This window comes from Camelus ferus, chromosome 6 (genome assembly GCF_009834535.1).
Source record: "Camelus ferus isolate YT-003-E chromosome 6, BCGSAC_Cfer_1.0, whole genome shotgun sequence".
NCBI lineage: Eukaryota > Metazoa > Chordata > Mammalia > Artiodactyla > Camelidae > Camelus > Camelus ferus.
Genome location: NC_045701.1, coordinates 36,600,907 through 36,616,474, shown reverse-complemented (window position 1 = coordinate 36,616,474; position 15,568 = coordinate 36,600,907). Strand labels below are relative to the sequence as shown.

The 15,568-nt window shown below is 36.2% G+C and overlaps 1 long non-coding RNA gene across 2 annotated transcripts in view; it reads left to right on the top strand.

Moving 5' to 3' along the window:
• Nucleotides 1-2,113: 2,113 nt before the first annotated feature.
• LOC116664211 overlaps nt 2,114-15,568 on the top strand; it is a 26,454-nt gene continuing 12,999 nt past the window's right edge. For both annotated transcript variants that reach the window (XR_004320609.1, XR_004320608.1), the window contains exons 1-2: nt 2,114-2,204; nt 5,618-5,690. This is a non-coding gene — a long non-coding RNA (uncharacterized LOC116664211). The remainder of the gene's footprint in view (nt 2,205-5,617; nt 5,691-15,568) is intronic.

The following is a 15,568-nucleotide window of genomic DNA, read 5'->3' as shown; positions in this document are numbered from 1 at the left end:
CCCTTTTACAAATGAGGATATTGAGAACAGGTGAATAATTTGCCAGGATTATGGACCCAGACAGTCTAGCTCTAGAGCTGACACTCTTAATTGTTATGCCACATGACCGCTAGAACCTTATTTCCTACTTTAAGGATGAGGCTAGCCTCGCCATTTATATTTAGTAAGGGAAAATTATGTCACATAATCTACTCCCCCACATCCTTCTGTCAGTAGTCCTAATCCACCAAAAGCTATCTGTATTTACTGAAGAACTGCTGTGTACCAGGCTTAGAATCAGATTCCATAAGAGTACAAAGATACACAGTTTGGCCTTAAAGAAATCTAGAATCCTAGATGGGAAGATGGATTTGATCATATATAGAGATAAAAGCAAAGTATTATGATAGTATAGAGGAAATCATGAAAATTCTATCTGAGGTGGGTAAAAGGGAGTGAAGAAGGCAATAAAGCAATCAACATGAAGAGGATCTGGCCTAGAAATTGAAGAAATTGAGATAGCATGCCTGTATGACACCAGTGTGAGTATTTTCTTAAAACCAGGAACAAGTACAACAAGAACAAGAAGTACAAAGAATTTAAGTTAATGAAATTCTCATTTATTTTCCAGAAGACAAACTGAAGATAGTTTCTATCCCTGTCCTTTAATACACCCGTATAAATACACAAAGAGAAATGGAAGTCACCATTTTCTAAGATGAGCCATGGCCTACACGTTTTTAACTTAGTTTATGGGACAGGACAATCTCCGTGCCATCGGATAGGGTGAGGCATTTCTGGTGCTGTTCTGGCATCAGGTCTGCTGGCCAGTGAAACACGCAAATCTCAAGCTGTGTGGCAGAACATTATTTGAGGGCCAGTAGAGGATTAATGTGAAGAGTAGACCATAGCTACTTCTTCCTTTTTGTGGTTGAGGAGGGGGAGTGATTTGCAGAAGTAATAAGTCTAGAATTCATCAGTTCCACTTCCTCTAGTTTTGTTGAAATGGTGATATTAACTGAGATTTTTAAGTGATCACTGATGTTCCTCTATGAATTAGTGTTTGCAGTTTTTAAAGAGCTTCATCATTAGCTCACAGAGAAACAAAAGCTAACAGTTTTTTAAACTTAATTTTGAGAAAGACATCTTCTCAGTAAGGTATTAAAAAGAATTACCTGCTTGCTTCTAGAATGGGTTTAGAGAAACTTATTTTAAAATGTGTATATAAGACTGCTTTTAGAATAGAGAAAGAGATTTTTCTAAAGGTAGAAATTACACTATTACGAGAGCAAATACATTAACCATGATTAGTCCTACACTTAGCTCAGAGATTCCTGGCAGCCGATAACAAGGGTGGATTTCATAACTCTTATTATCTTGCAAAAGATATAGATTGCTTCTTCAAAGGAAGACATTGGTTGTTACTAAGTTCTAAAAAAATTATAAGGGACATTGAACAAAATATATAGAAGATATTTCCAATCATAGTTATATACAGTTTTTCCTATAGAGACTCTTGGGCAAAATCAAGGACATCACACCAAAATCTTAGTAATTTGTAAATTACTTGTAATAATTTCTAATTTGTATTTTCAAAAAATAATTCATAAGTTATTTACTTGGTAAATCTATTATGGTGGGAGGTTTAGATAATGTGGTCTAAGTTTACTGCTTTCTGATTTAATTTGCTACAAGGTAGTTCTCAGTCTGTGAGACAAATGATCCATACATTCCTTTAAATATTCTCGTTTCTTTGGGTATGTACTACTTCTTTGAGTTTTTGAATGGAAACTGGGTATGGAAATGTGTCCTCTCTACTGAGAATTATGTTACTAATAAAACACATTTTGAAAATAGGCTCTGTTTTAGGGATAAGCATGTTTATCTCTCAGATGTGTAATGTAGCAGTATCAAGGGCAGTTTTATAAACAAAATGTTAAGGTCCAAATGCAAAAATTCACTCTTTTTTTTTTCAGTTGCAGGACCTTAGTGCCTTAGTATCTTCTTCTATAAAATGGGATTAGCAACAGGGAGGCCCACAGGGCTTAGGCAAGGATTAATTATGCGTTTTATATATATTTATATATATAATATGCATAATTAGCACCATCTAACTGAACACTTCTGTTGTCTCAGACGAATGGCTGTGAGTTTCACCTGCCGTTATACCTTTGGGAAGTCATACTGAATTCTGTTTGTAGAGAGGAGTTCCCTCGTGCACAGAGGTAAGTTGAAAGATGCCAACTTTCAGGGCTGGTCTTTTCCTTTAAGAAGCAGCTTGTGATCTACTTAAATTCCTGAATATGAATTTTAATGAAAACTTACAGTCACACATCAAAGGGCATGGCGTTCAGATAAGTAATTTTACCCTGAAATGTTGAGTAAGTCATCTACTTCAGCCATGAGGGTGCTACCACTGTATACCTTTGAAATGTTTGACTTTGAATTATGCCAAAATCACCAGCTAAAGTAGCAAAAGTTAGTAGTCAAATCCATTTCTAGGAAATTAAATAAATTGATGTATTCAGTTGGATTGTTTCATATTGGCAACACAAATTTAAGTTTTAGTAGAATTAATATCAGAAATGTTATGAGTTAGCAATAATAAGGCAAGAACTTACAAAATGTGAAGTTTTAAAGACACAGGCAAAGGATAATTTAGCCTGTACTATGACAATTCTACAGTGCTGCTTAAAACATCTCATAACATGGGAATATATTTCATTGTAGACATGGTTTAGGGGAGAAAAGATGCAATACTGTTGAACACAGAGCTCTCAGCAAATTTCCTAGCATATCTACTAGAGAATCCTGATGACAACAGGTCTTTCTCTTCCTTCTCTCTGGACTGAACTGCCCCCCAAACTCAAGGTCACAATAATTAACGAAGAAACGCTATCTCTGTTATATTTTTAATTTACCTGGAGTAATTTCCCTGAAGTCACCAGCTGCAACCCCTATAGTGACCAATGCTAATGTTAATAATAAAACAAAAGGTCACTATTTCTCTGGATCAAAATTGACTCTTTATTAGTCATGGATTATTAATAATTACAGTTTTATCTGTCTTTAAATTGAGTCAGTCCACTCGACCTAGATCATATTGGAAGTCTACTTAGAGGCCCTAAGACCCAAAGGGCTTCAATGACTATTACTTGACTTAGATTAAGAGGAATTAAAGAGGTAGACATTCCAAATCATCTACTGAAATTTTCTTTAAAGGTGATAAATAGTTTGGTGTTTAAATATCAAGGTCTTTAGCTGAATGTCAACAGGAATGGCAGAACAAGCAATTTCAAAAATTTATTCCTATGTAAAGGAATGAGAATATTTGCAAAATGGTCAAAGTAACTTTTGCAGAACTCTGGAAAATACCCAAAATCTGCAATCATTCAAAGAGCACTTAGTCAAGAAAAATGGTTGAATCTCACTAAGAACAGCAAGGTTTGTGGTATTTTACATGCCCTAATTCCACCACCTACTCCCCAGCTCTGGAGGACACTTGCAAACCAACAGCTCCACAATCACAATGGAAATAAGCAGTTTAGCATCCATGGGAAGGGTCACAATGGGTTGGAGCTTTTTAAAAGCCCCATTCTCAGAGAATTGTCATCAGTTGACTTACTCAGTAGTTCTCTGGAAATCTCCATTTGCAGGGTATGCGTTTACTTAACTCAACTCAGATCACTCAATGAATACAGCTTTTTCCTCTGAGAGAAAACTATCAGTTGCAGTTGTTCAACATCACCTCTGCCTAAGGCAGCAATAACAGTTGGGGCAACCCAGAAGCTGACCCCAAATATGCTAGGGAATGAGAAGTCCATAGGGGACTTTGAAAAGCTCCTGCATATTCCTGGGAATCTAGAAGGCTAGGCAAGCATAGAGCTGTACACATGCCCAGGACTATGTGAAGACCCAGCAAAGACCTGAGAAGGCCCTAAGCACTCACCTCTTGCTGACCCTGAGGCTCTGTGAAGGCAGGAGATGAAGGCTAAAGCAAAGATGCAAATTGACCACCCGGACATTGAAGAAATGCCTCAACATGTACACAGAGAACTTCAGCAAAGACTGGAAAACTCATTGTTTTCAAGAATTTAAGGAAATTTCTCTCCAATCATTAGCCCACTACTAAGTTGACTCAGCAGTGACTTCAGTGATCATATGCAACAAAGGATACAGACTTTGCAAGATTAAAATTAGTTCAGAGAAGTCACTAAATGAAGAACTAGTACCAGCAGTGACCACAGTGAACCCTGGGGTTGGAAATCTGATTTCCAGAGTTGTCACATTATATTATTTTAAATATCTTGTTTTCGACAACCAACAACAAAAAATGTGAGACATGTGAAGAAACAAGAAAATGCGGTCCACTATAGGAATACAACAATCAATAGAAACTGCCCTGGAAGTAGTCCAGATCTTGGACTTACTATACAAAGACTCTAAATTAGCCAATTAAAATATGTCAAGAAAGCTAAAGGAAATTATATCTAAAAAACTAAAAAAAGTATTAGAATGGTGTCTCACCAAATAGGAATATCAATAAAAATATAGAAATTGTTAAAAAGACACTATTAGAAGTTTTGGAATTAAAAAGTACAATAACTGAAATGAAAAATTCACTAAAGGGTTCAGTAGCAGATCTGAGCTAGCAGAAATAAAAGTCAGTGAACTTGAAGCTAGATCAATTGATACTATCCAATCTGAAGGACATAAAAGATTAAGGAAGAAAAGTGAACAGAGCCTCAGAGACCACTGAGCTCACCAACATACACATAATGGGAGTCCCAGAAGGAGAGGAAAGAAAGAAGCAAAAAGAATACTTGAAAATAAATTTGGCCAAAAACTCCCCAAACATCTTCATATCCAAGGAGCTCAATGAACTCTAAGTAAGATAACGCTCATCCGGACACATTATAATCAAACCATCAAAAGCCAAAAACAATGGATCACAAAAGAAACAAAGAGATGTGATTCTTCACATATTAAGGATCCTCAGTAAGATTAACAGGTCACTTCTCAATAGAGATTACACAGGCCAGAAGGAAGAGAAGTGACCTATTTAAGGTGCTGAGAGAAAGACTGTCAACCAAGAATTGTATACCCACCAACACTATCCTTAAAAGTAAGGGAGAAATTAAGCCATTCTAAGATAAACAAAAACTGAGAGAATTTATTGCCAGTAGACCTGCCCTAAAAGAATACCAAAGGGAGACCTTTATGCAGAAATAAATGGACACTAGACAGTAACTTAAATCCACAAGTAGAAATAAAGAGCACCAGTAAAGATACCTACAGAGGTGAACATAGAAGACGTTATTACTGCAATTTTTTTGGCTTGTAGCTTTTTTTCACTTCCATTTGACTGCATAAAGACAACTGCATAAAGCTTAAAGCTTTTATTTTTATCTTTAAATTTGGGGAAAATGATTTTACTTCAACTACTTTTTTCACTGGCAAAATTATTTCCAGGTAAGGGCATATTCAGGGCTACTGTAGACTGAATAATAAAAAATAAGAATATCTCCATATAAAACAATATTCACCTGATCAATAAATTCTTAGTTAAATTCAAATGTAGTCATTCTGATGCCTTCAGTTCATGTTTTGATAATAATGACACATGGTCCTTTTATAGCAATGAATGGGTAGCTGTGGACCATTTCACGTCAAGAGGGAACTGAATTCTTTTAGCCATTGATTTGCCCAAGGTAAGTGCCTTTTTTGGATGTATTAGGAATTATCATGGTATCTTTGGGGTTGAAATGCCTCTTGCTAGTCAGATGCTAGTGCACTGGAGTAGGCATTTACAGACTGGTTTTGTAGATTAATGTGGAATAGAGCAATATAAAGTGTCTCTACGGTAGCACATTTCTACATGAAGCAAGCACTGCAGCTGATTTGTGTCGGTGGTAACTTAGAGCTGGTGAATCAAACGAAATGTTCTCCCAATCTGGATAATTTCTAGCAATGCTAAATCAAACCAATTGAAAGGAATTTTCTCATCTTTGTTCCTAATTGAGTCAAAGGCTTTGACTAACAAACCTGGAGATTTTTCTATATGAATTTGTTTTGTGCTTATCTTCATTTACTTACACAGTGATCCATTCGTAGGTATAGCAGATATTCATGACCAGAGTGAACATTATGTAAATGAACTAAAAAAGCACACATTTATTCTTTTAGTTGAAATATATATGTTTAAGTACAATTTAAACTAAAATAACAATAAAAATTAACAAACATTTGTTGAAGTCACACTCAAACTGCTTCACATGTATTGACCGCTTAAAGGTGAAGTGACCAAGGCACTGAGAGGGTAAGGAGGTAGCCTGAGGTCACTCAGCCACCCAGCTAGCACTGGGCTGAAATGAGCATCTAGGCAGTTTGTTTTCAGAGGCCATTCTTTTAACTACTCTGCAATGCTCCTCCTCAATAAAAGATAATGAAATTAGGACGTATTAATACTTACTAGTGACTCTGATAAGCAAAAATAGGGGAGTTAATAGGCTGGAAGGATTAGCAAAAGTGTAGTTCTGAGATGCTCTGTGAATCTTCACAGTTACCAGCAATTAGGATGCAGACATTTCCTTCCTCCAGTAAACAGACCAAAAGTCGTATCAGGTATGTCACACAGTTGGTCAACCGTGGACTCAAATACTAGCGGACATTAACTGGTAAGAGCAATAGAACAGATTTCCCACTGCTTCACAAACTGTTCTCCCCAAACACCTCAAATAAGAGCAAAGAATGAACTGGCACTCCGTGGAGATCTAGGGAGAAACCATGCTTGGACTGAAATATGCTGAAACTTTTATCTTACAAACATATATGAGAAATTCTTGTGCGGAATATATTCAGTTTCACGCACATCTATTTATTTTAGTACAAAAATAGGTTTTATCCAACACTTTGCAATAATTTGACATTCTGGGAAGTTATACCATGTTGAATCTGGAAATGCAGATTGTAGTTTAAGAAACACAGGATTCCATCTCACCTCCATTGAGATGCCTACTATCAGAAAACTCCAGAAAATAACTAGTGTTGGTAATGATGTGGAGAAATTAGAACACTTGTGCACTGCTGGTGGAAACATAAAATGCTGCAGACTTTGTGGAAAACAGTATGGTGCTTTCTCAAAATATTAAAAATGGAATTACTATATGATTCAGCAATTCCATTTCTGAGTATATACCCGAAAGAATTAAAAGTAGAGTCTTGAAGAAGTATTTGTGCACCTATATTCATAGCAGCATTATTCACAATAGCCAAAAGGCAGATGCAACCCAAGTGTTCATCAATGGATGAATGGATAAACAAAATGTGGTATATTCATACAATGGGATATTATTTAGCTTCAAAAGGAAAGGACATTCTGGCACATACTACAACTCAAATGAACCTTGAGGATATTATGCTAAGTGAAACAAGCCAGACAAGAAAAGACATATACTACATGATTCCATTCATATGAAGTACCTAGTATAGTCAAATTCATAGAACAGAAAGTAGAATAGTGGTTATCAGGGCTTAGGTGGGAGGGAGAATGGGGAGCTATTGTTTGATGGATACCAAGTTGCAGTTTTACATGATTAAAAGAGTTCTGGAGATGGATGGTGGTGATGGTTGCACACCAGTGTGAATGTACTTGATGCCACTAAACTGCATGCCTAAAAATGGTCAAAATAAAGATTTTTATGTTATGTGTATTTTACCACAATTAACAACAAAAAGAAAGAAAAGGGAAACATAGAATTATGTAATCAAAATAGCAATTTCCCCCTGGGCATAACATGCTTTACTTCACTGATACTTCCCTTCATTCTTACCCAAGCTACTTAGATCAGTGTCTTACTGGGGCACCTCCACAGTCTCAGACTATGGGGTGCCCATACATTTGCCCCCCAAACTTTTGAGAGTGAAACAGGACACTATTAATAATTATCCCAAGGCTCTTTGCATAAACCAGGATTGTTCTAGAGAAGCCATAGCGGTCTTTGAAAAAAGTCAGATCATTTTCTGCTGAAAACCTGAAACAGCCCCCTATTTCCACATGTGGCCAATGGCTATCATATTGTACAGTGCTGATCTGGATGGTTTATATCTCCAAGCTCTCTATTTTTCCTAAATTTTGGTCTTTTTCTCACTTAAAGAAGTTTAATAGTTTTCATAATTTCAGCTAGTATGTAAGCTCCTTATTCACCCTTCTATCCCCAGAGTTTTGGTTTTCCTGTGAGATATCTCCAAGATTTAGTTCAATGTCTGGCATGAGGTAAGGACGTTATATATGTTGAAATAAACTGATTATATTAGCAGTATTCACACAAAATATGATTTTGTTTTCAGACAGAAAATATTTAAATACAGCACAACATTTGAGGAATTCTATCCTGGAATTATATTTTTTTTCTATTTTCATTTCCTCTGATAAATATTGTGAAAGATAACATAAACATCTTTTGTTTGGACCAAAAGATAAACGAGTAGACATCAAAAAATCAAGATTATGTCAATGTAACTGGTACATTATGTTGGAAAAGTGAACAAAATACTTGAACTTAGTCTTTCCTTAGCCACTGTTCAGTTTTTCATCTTTTCCTAGTATTTCTTTGACACAAAGGAGAGATCCTTTACAGTGGCTTTTACTCGAAATATATCAGTTGGGTCGTATTTCACTAATCATCACCCTTTGTAGCCTTCACCTTTGGGATGTGGGGGAGGTAGGAAAAGGAAATATTGGTGGTAACAGGACTCACAAAAGATACAAAGAAAGACCACGTGAAGCCCTAAGTCCTACTTCTCCTCGTCTTTATTTAACTTGGCTCAGATAAGAAACGTGTAACGCTTCTTGTGTGTGTGGCCTGTGTATGTGTGTGTGTGTGTGTGTGTGGCGTGTGTGTGTGTGTATGTGAAGGAGCGGGAACTGATGCTTACTCATGAAAGTCAGAGCATGAAAATATTGTATAGGGACTTTGTATCATTATGGCTGTGTGTTCTGGTCATAGTTTGTAGAAATAAGCCTATATCAGTCCACAGATTTTTCCATTCAATCATTATATTACAGTAAATTATTCGTATTGCCTGCATTTTATTTATTTCTGCATTTTTCACAGCACCAAGCTCTCAGGAGGCTCTCAGAAAATGTTTTTTGTTTTAAATAGTAGATTCCAAGTTAGCATTTGTTATTGACTGGTGGCAACCAAAATGACACTTTAGTAGCCAAATGTGTATATTGCCCAAATTCGTAAAGATCTATTGGATTAGTATTACTACAGCCAGGGAGCATTTAAAAAGTTCAACATTTCATATATGCAGTGCTGTATCTTCTTGATATATTGAATTTTTATGATAAAAATTTTATTATTGCAAAGCCGGTGACTAATGATGCAGGGATGAATATTGAAGAATACTTTTGTAAACTGCATGGACAATGTGTCCGAAAGCGTTTGAGGAAAAGAGTTTACTAAAGATTCATCTATACCAGGCCTCAAGCAATGTAAGGGGAAACTAGCACATGCGTGTGTGTGAGCGTGCATGTGCCCGTGTGTATAGGAAGTTAAGACCCATGGCAAAGATATTTTCCTGTTTTTTGTTTTTATTCATGGCATTAAATTTGTAGTTAGCTCATAGGCACATAGAACCTAATCTTTTTCCTCTTTGCCAGTCTCTTCTTTTATAATTTGTTTACTATGAAGAGGTTGGAGAAGCCTGTTAAAGTACAATGGCAGGAGAATAGAGGAGCACAGATGAGATCCAGTAATTAAACCATTCTGCTGGCAAGTAACCCGTTGGAAGGTAATGGCTCTGGAGAAGAAGTTGGTAGGGGCATTTAATTATTGCAGCCTTTAATTCAATGTGAGCTGTCCGAACACCAAGAGTTTGATCAGTGTGTGTTAATCTAGTTAAAATAGGGACTTTTTTCTCAAAATAAACTGGGTATACAGTGTATGTATCTCAAATCCTGATTCATAGCAACTCCATACCTCAGAGATAAGGGTTTAGGTAATGTTGCATTTAAAACAAACACTTTGCCATTATCTGTAAAAGTGTGGTTATTCTAACTTCAGGATTGTCTTTCCCAAGTCTTTTCCCTTCAAGTACACATGTACTCACACATATAAGTAGTGAATGATTGTGGCATATAATGAAATAATACTGCCTTCTCAAAGCCACTTACTTTTGAACCCACCCGAAACAGTACCCATTTACACTGATTATGTGGCACTTGGACCAGATGCCTTATGACTTCTTTTCTATTGAAGTTGCGTTCTGTAAATGACAGAAGCTTTAACCTTTATTTAGTGGGAAAAGCCATTAATCTGTCTTCAGACTTTCCCCTACCTCCCACAGAAAAAACAATTTGCTCTTCAAAAGTTTGTTTGGAAATGAAACCAAATTCGGTGTTTCCTCTACAGATGGTTGACCTCTTTCAGTTGGTGGCTGCATTACTCGTTTAAACAATCATACAGGTCAATAGAGTGTAATCTAAATTATTTAGTCTCTTAGTGTTTTTCAGACACGACTGACAGTTGGAGAGGCTCCAGCTGCTGGTTGTACCTGGATTTGAACTCCACCCAATGATAACAAGAGTTTTAGCCTGAATTCCAGAGCCCATCCACTGACAGTGCCTACTAACCCACTCGACAGCCTTGCACATCAGCCCTGAGGGATTATATGAGAGCCAATTTGTCGACACAGGATGGTTAATTATTTTCAGATGAAAAGTTTAAAATATGAGTGATTTCCAAAGACTCGTTACTACCTGGATGGCCTTTCTTCTGAAGCCTAACTTTAAAACACCTTTCTTTTTTGTTTGTCCCCCACAGGGAGCAATTCAAATCTACCAAATAGACTAGCAAAATATTATGATAACCTTTTCCATCCTAATTTGTACTGGAGGCTGAGTGTGTACTAGGATCAACATTAATTACTGTATAACATTTCAGCAGTCTGGTTCATGGAAATGTCAGGGAGTTAGCTAAAGGGGACTTGGGGTCTTGGAAACATCAGGGGGGAAATAGCTAAGAACATGTGCTCCACGGGACAATGGGGATTTACAAACGTGAAATTTAGGACTAAGGTGGAAAAAAAAACCCAGGACTGAGGTGTGAACACCAGGCAAATCCAATAAAAGTTAGATTTATCAAGGTAGAGAAAAGGCACAGTGCAAAACAATCTGGTGGTCGTTTGCCATCTTTACATAATTTTAAAATGATTAAAATTTAGGTTCCAGCAGGGAACACAGCAGCTTCTAAGACACTATCCTTTCTAATAAGGGATCTAGTTTGTTAAAGTTAATATATCAGTTTGAATTAATAAATTTTTAATTCAGATTCCTGTTGCAGCTTAGATTAAGACTAATTACAGGTTTAAAATTGTCACTAGTCGGAGCTCAGCCAAGGCATATTTCTTCTCTTCTTTACTTGTACCCTGAGAATTCATGAATCAATTTTTTTCTGGGTCATGACTTTGCCCCACCAGGAGCAGAGAAAACCCTTCAGTGAGAAGAAAATTCAATGGCAGGGATCCCAGTCAGTCAGAATTTAAACACAAAATGCAAGGAAGTAAATGACTGAGGAAATTTCCCAGCTATGAGGAAAAAGGCTTAAAAATCACATATGTAATCAAAACAGTAATGAATTTAGTAAATACTTTCAAGCACAGCAGTCCCCACTTCCATCCTTGTAATTTAGGATTACTGAGTATTTTAGGAAAGGGACTGCTTTTTGCAAGCCTTTTTTTTAAACAGCAGAGGTCACCTTAGTACAAACCTCTTCAGGGGGGAAATGCTTTCTGTTCAGTGGTGATAAATTAAGTACTTTTAAACCATCAGCAAGTCTCTTATTTCACTGAAACTCAAAAATCAAACACATATGGTGAGTTGGATTTTTTAAGAAGTTAGACAAAAAGAAATTGTTTTAAAATTAAATGACTTTCTACATTTATCTCCTTTTTAATAAAATGATTCTTTTCCAAAATGATTGAGTATAATATGCAATAATATAAGTAATCATAGCCTCAATTATATTTCTAATTTATTTAGCAGTATTCCATTTTGTATTTACTATTAGAAAAATGCCCAGTAAATCATTCTGGCTCAGTCACTGTATCTTATTTTTAAAGCAAATTGTATCTATGAAGTATATCCACTAACAAAGAGTAGCTAATAAATAGCTGACTGAATGGAAAAATTTCCAAAAGGGAAATGACGTTATTCAATAAAGCTTCATTTAATAAAATATATATTCGTTTAGATAAATTGATAGTAAACTCAATTTTTGTTTTATGACCATTTAAACTTTAAACTGTAGTTTTTCTAATCTCACATTATAAGCTGGTTTGGGCATTTGTTTTTTGGATTTTGCAAGACCAGAAGGTCCACAATGGAATGTTTGTTTTACAAGATTCCATGTAAAATATTCCCCTTTTAGTCGCCTAAAGTTTATTAGAATACTCTTTTAATTAATAATTACATCTGGTTACATTAGAAATCTTTAAATATTTAATCCATGTTTTCTAATGAACTCACTATCTACAAGATATAGTCAGTGTTAAACAAATACTTCTAATATCCTTTTTATTACATGCACCAACATATCGTTTTCATATTCTAACGAACAACAATAACTATCTGACAAGGAGAATACGATTTATTAACATTCTCTCCTTTCCCTGCCCTTTGCTTTCCCTTCAACAGATGACAAAGTTGCTTTAACTTTCATGCTAAGACGGCGAAGACAACTGCCATTTTTTCAGGGAATAGGGGGAAAATTCAAAGACATAAAAATGGCCAGGAAATTCTTAAATGCTATTTTAGATTTTAATCACTTTATTAGATTTCTTGCTTGAGTGATTTGTGCGGAAAACATTTTATCTATTTTGTTTTCCTCTGATTACTAAACTGTGTTAGACACAAAAGTCTCCTTGAAACTAGCTTACAGTTTAAAGACAGGTTTAATAACAGGTGAACACTGGAAAATATGCAAACAAAATGGCAGACATGAATGACTTCATTTAAGGCATAATTGCTTCTCATCAACCCAAGAAATCATGCAGAAACAGTCTCTGTTTTACCCAGCCAGGAAGAGACCAGAGAAATCACTCAGGCAGAGATACTAAAAGGAAGGTCCATTCTTGGGTCTCAGCCAGACAACCACTCCACACACAGATCCAAGCGTAAAGACAATAGTCCTTAGAATCACAGTTCATCATAACAGATAATTATACAGCAAGTAAGACAATAAGGTTTTTTGGCCTCTGACTATATAGACTAATTGCTGGCTATGGAGCTCTGCCTGGAAGGCATACAGCACTGCCTCTGCAATGTCCTTTTATTATGTGAGGACTCGTGTAATTTGGGTGGACAAGAGGTTTAGTGTCTAGTGATTCCATATGGTGGCTCTTTCTCTTTTGTGGATTTTTTCCCCCTGACAGATATATAGTGATATTCCAAATGGTTGCTGATACATCAACCTGAAAGGAGTTTTAAAGTGAAGCAATCTTGCCTCGTATTCCAAAGAAGTTTTCAGCTGATCGGAAAAAAAAAAAAAAAAAAAGATAAAAAAGACACAAGAAAATCTGGCCAAAACAAAACCAAACTATAGAGTTTGCCTTTATACATGGCAAAATATTAAAATTAGGATTTGATATCAGGATTTATTTAAACGCGTGTGGGTGTCAGCAGATTTGCTGGATAATAGAGGCAAAATTCAGACTTAACAAACACAGCTTTCAAATATGCATCTGGAAGGAATACATTCCCACCTTCATTTTTGTTTTGTTTTGCTTCTTTTACTCTCTAACAGGATCTATCATGATTGCATTTATTATGTATTTATTTACTACCAGGAAAGGTGAAAGGTGTCTATTTTGCAGATATTGTCTTATGAGAGTGGGTTGCTGACAAGATAGCATGGGGTGCAGAGGCTCCGGCTCCGGATCAGTGATCCCCCTCTTTCCTCGCCAGAAACAAATCCGTCTCTGCAATTTGTGCAGCCCCCAAAGCCAGCCAATTAACTTGAAGTTGAGTTTTGACTCAAACTCATGACCCTTCAAGCCACAGAGCCCTCTTCTACATCTGGCATCATTGAACCAAGTTAGGGTAAAAATAATCTCTGTTACAGTTTTGGTGTGTGTTGCTTCTTTTCCATGCTCTAAAAAAAAAAAAAAAAAAAAAAAAATGTTTTTAAGACCTACTGAGGTCTTTAGGATTCCTAAAGCTTTCTACATGATACGTGTGTGCTTTCCCCTCTTGGGGAGGAAAAAAGAGCTGCAGCACAATCATTTTATTGAATAAAGTTTGCAGTTCAGGAAAGGCTTTCTCGCTCCCATGTGCAAGTGCTGACCATTACATCATGCGCCCCGAGGGCTGTGCTAGAAAAGAGAAAAGGAGGCGAAATCAGCAAAAATAAAAGAGTCTTCCTGACTTGAATTGAAAAAAGTGCTTGTTTTTTGTTAAACACCACAAATTTGCGGGAAGGCTGGCAAGTGTAATAGCATTCTGAGCATATGCTACCTCGGATGCACAAAGCCCCCTTTAAAGAAATACACGTGAAATGTACACTTTGATCCCTAAGATTTATTCAAATAAAACTATAGTTTCCACTCTATGTCATCTATTTTGAAGTTAGTTTAAAATTTCTGTTACATAGGATTGAATATGCGCTACTCAAACCAATTTTGTTTCCTTCACTTTTTATTGTAAATTAATTTGACATTTTTTTTCCAATGAAAAAAGAAAGAAGGTGGATATCTTTTTAAACAAGGTGAGCTGAGGCGTGAGGGTCAAAATGAGCAAAAAAAGAGGTCCTGAGCATAGTGTGCTCTTTTTTTTTTTTTTTTTTCCTGTTTTACTCTTATTTTCTGAGCATGTAGTGAAATTTGGCTGTTGGGTATAATTGGTAGGTTGTGTATAAAATATATACTTAGACATTGTAAGTAATATTACAATAGAGGTTCCAGGAACGTAATGAGGTGCATATGTCCAAAAGGGGCTTTGAGTAGTGTCTGCAGTTTCGCCACCATTAAATACTCTTCTCATTTTGACCCCATGTAAATGTCTATTTTTTACTGGGAAGAAAGTGAATGCAGTATTTGTGGTTTGGTTTTCAGAAAAAAAAAGAAAACAAAACCAAGCCCATCGAGGCCAATCACTTTGCTATTGTGGTGGTATTTTAATGTATTCTCTGATTCTGTGTGAATTTTTTTTTCTTCTAAAGTACACAGATCTTAAATATCGTAGCGAGAAAGTTGATATGGTTTGGATTTCAGATGATAAACACTACCAAACGGTGTCATATTAAAATGTAAAAACTCTGCACGCACGCCACAGCCTCTGCCTGCTATGAGTTTGGTTGTAGGAGTGTTTTTTTGACTTCTAAATCACACATTTGCTAAAATGAGCTCTGCTAGATATCAGTTTGCACGCAGGCACAATGTGTCTCAGTCAGATTCATAAAACAGATAGCTGAACTAGACTTTGACTTTTGACATCAACAATCTGACTTCAATATTTCTCCACAAAAAGAGACTCCTGACTCTGCGCCGCTTCCATGTGATGGATAGCTTTTCAGTTGCTGACAGCACT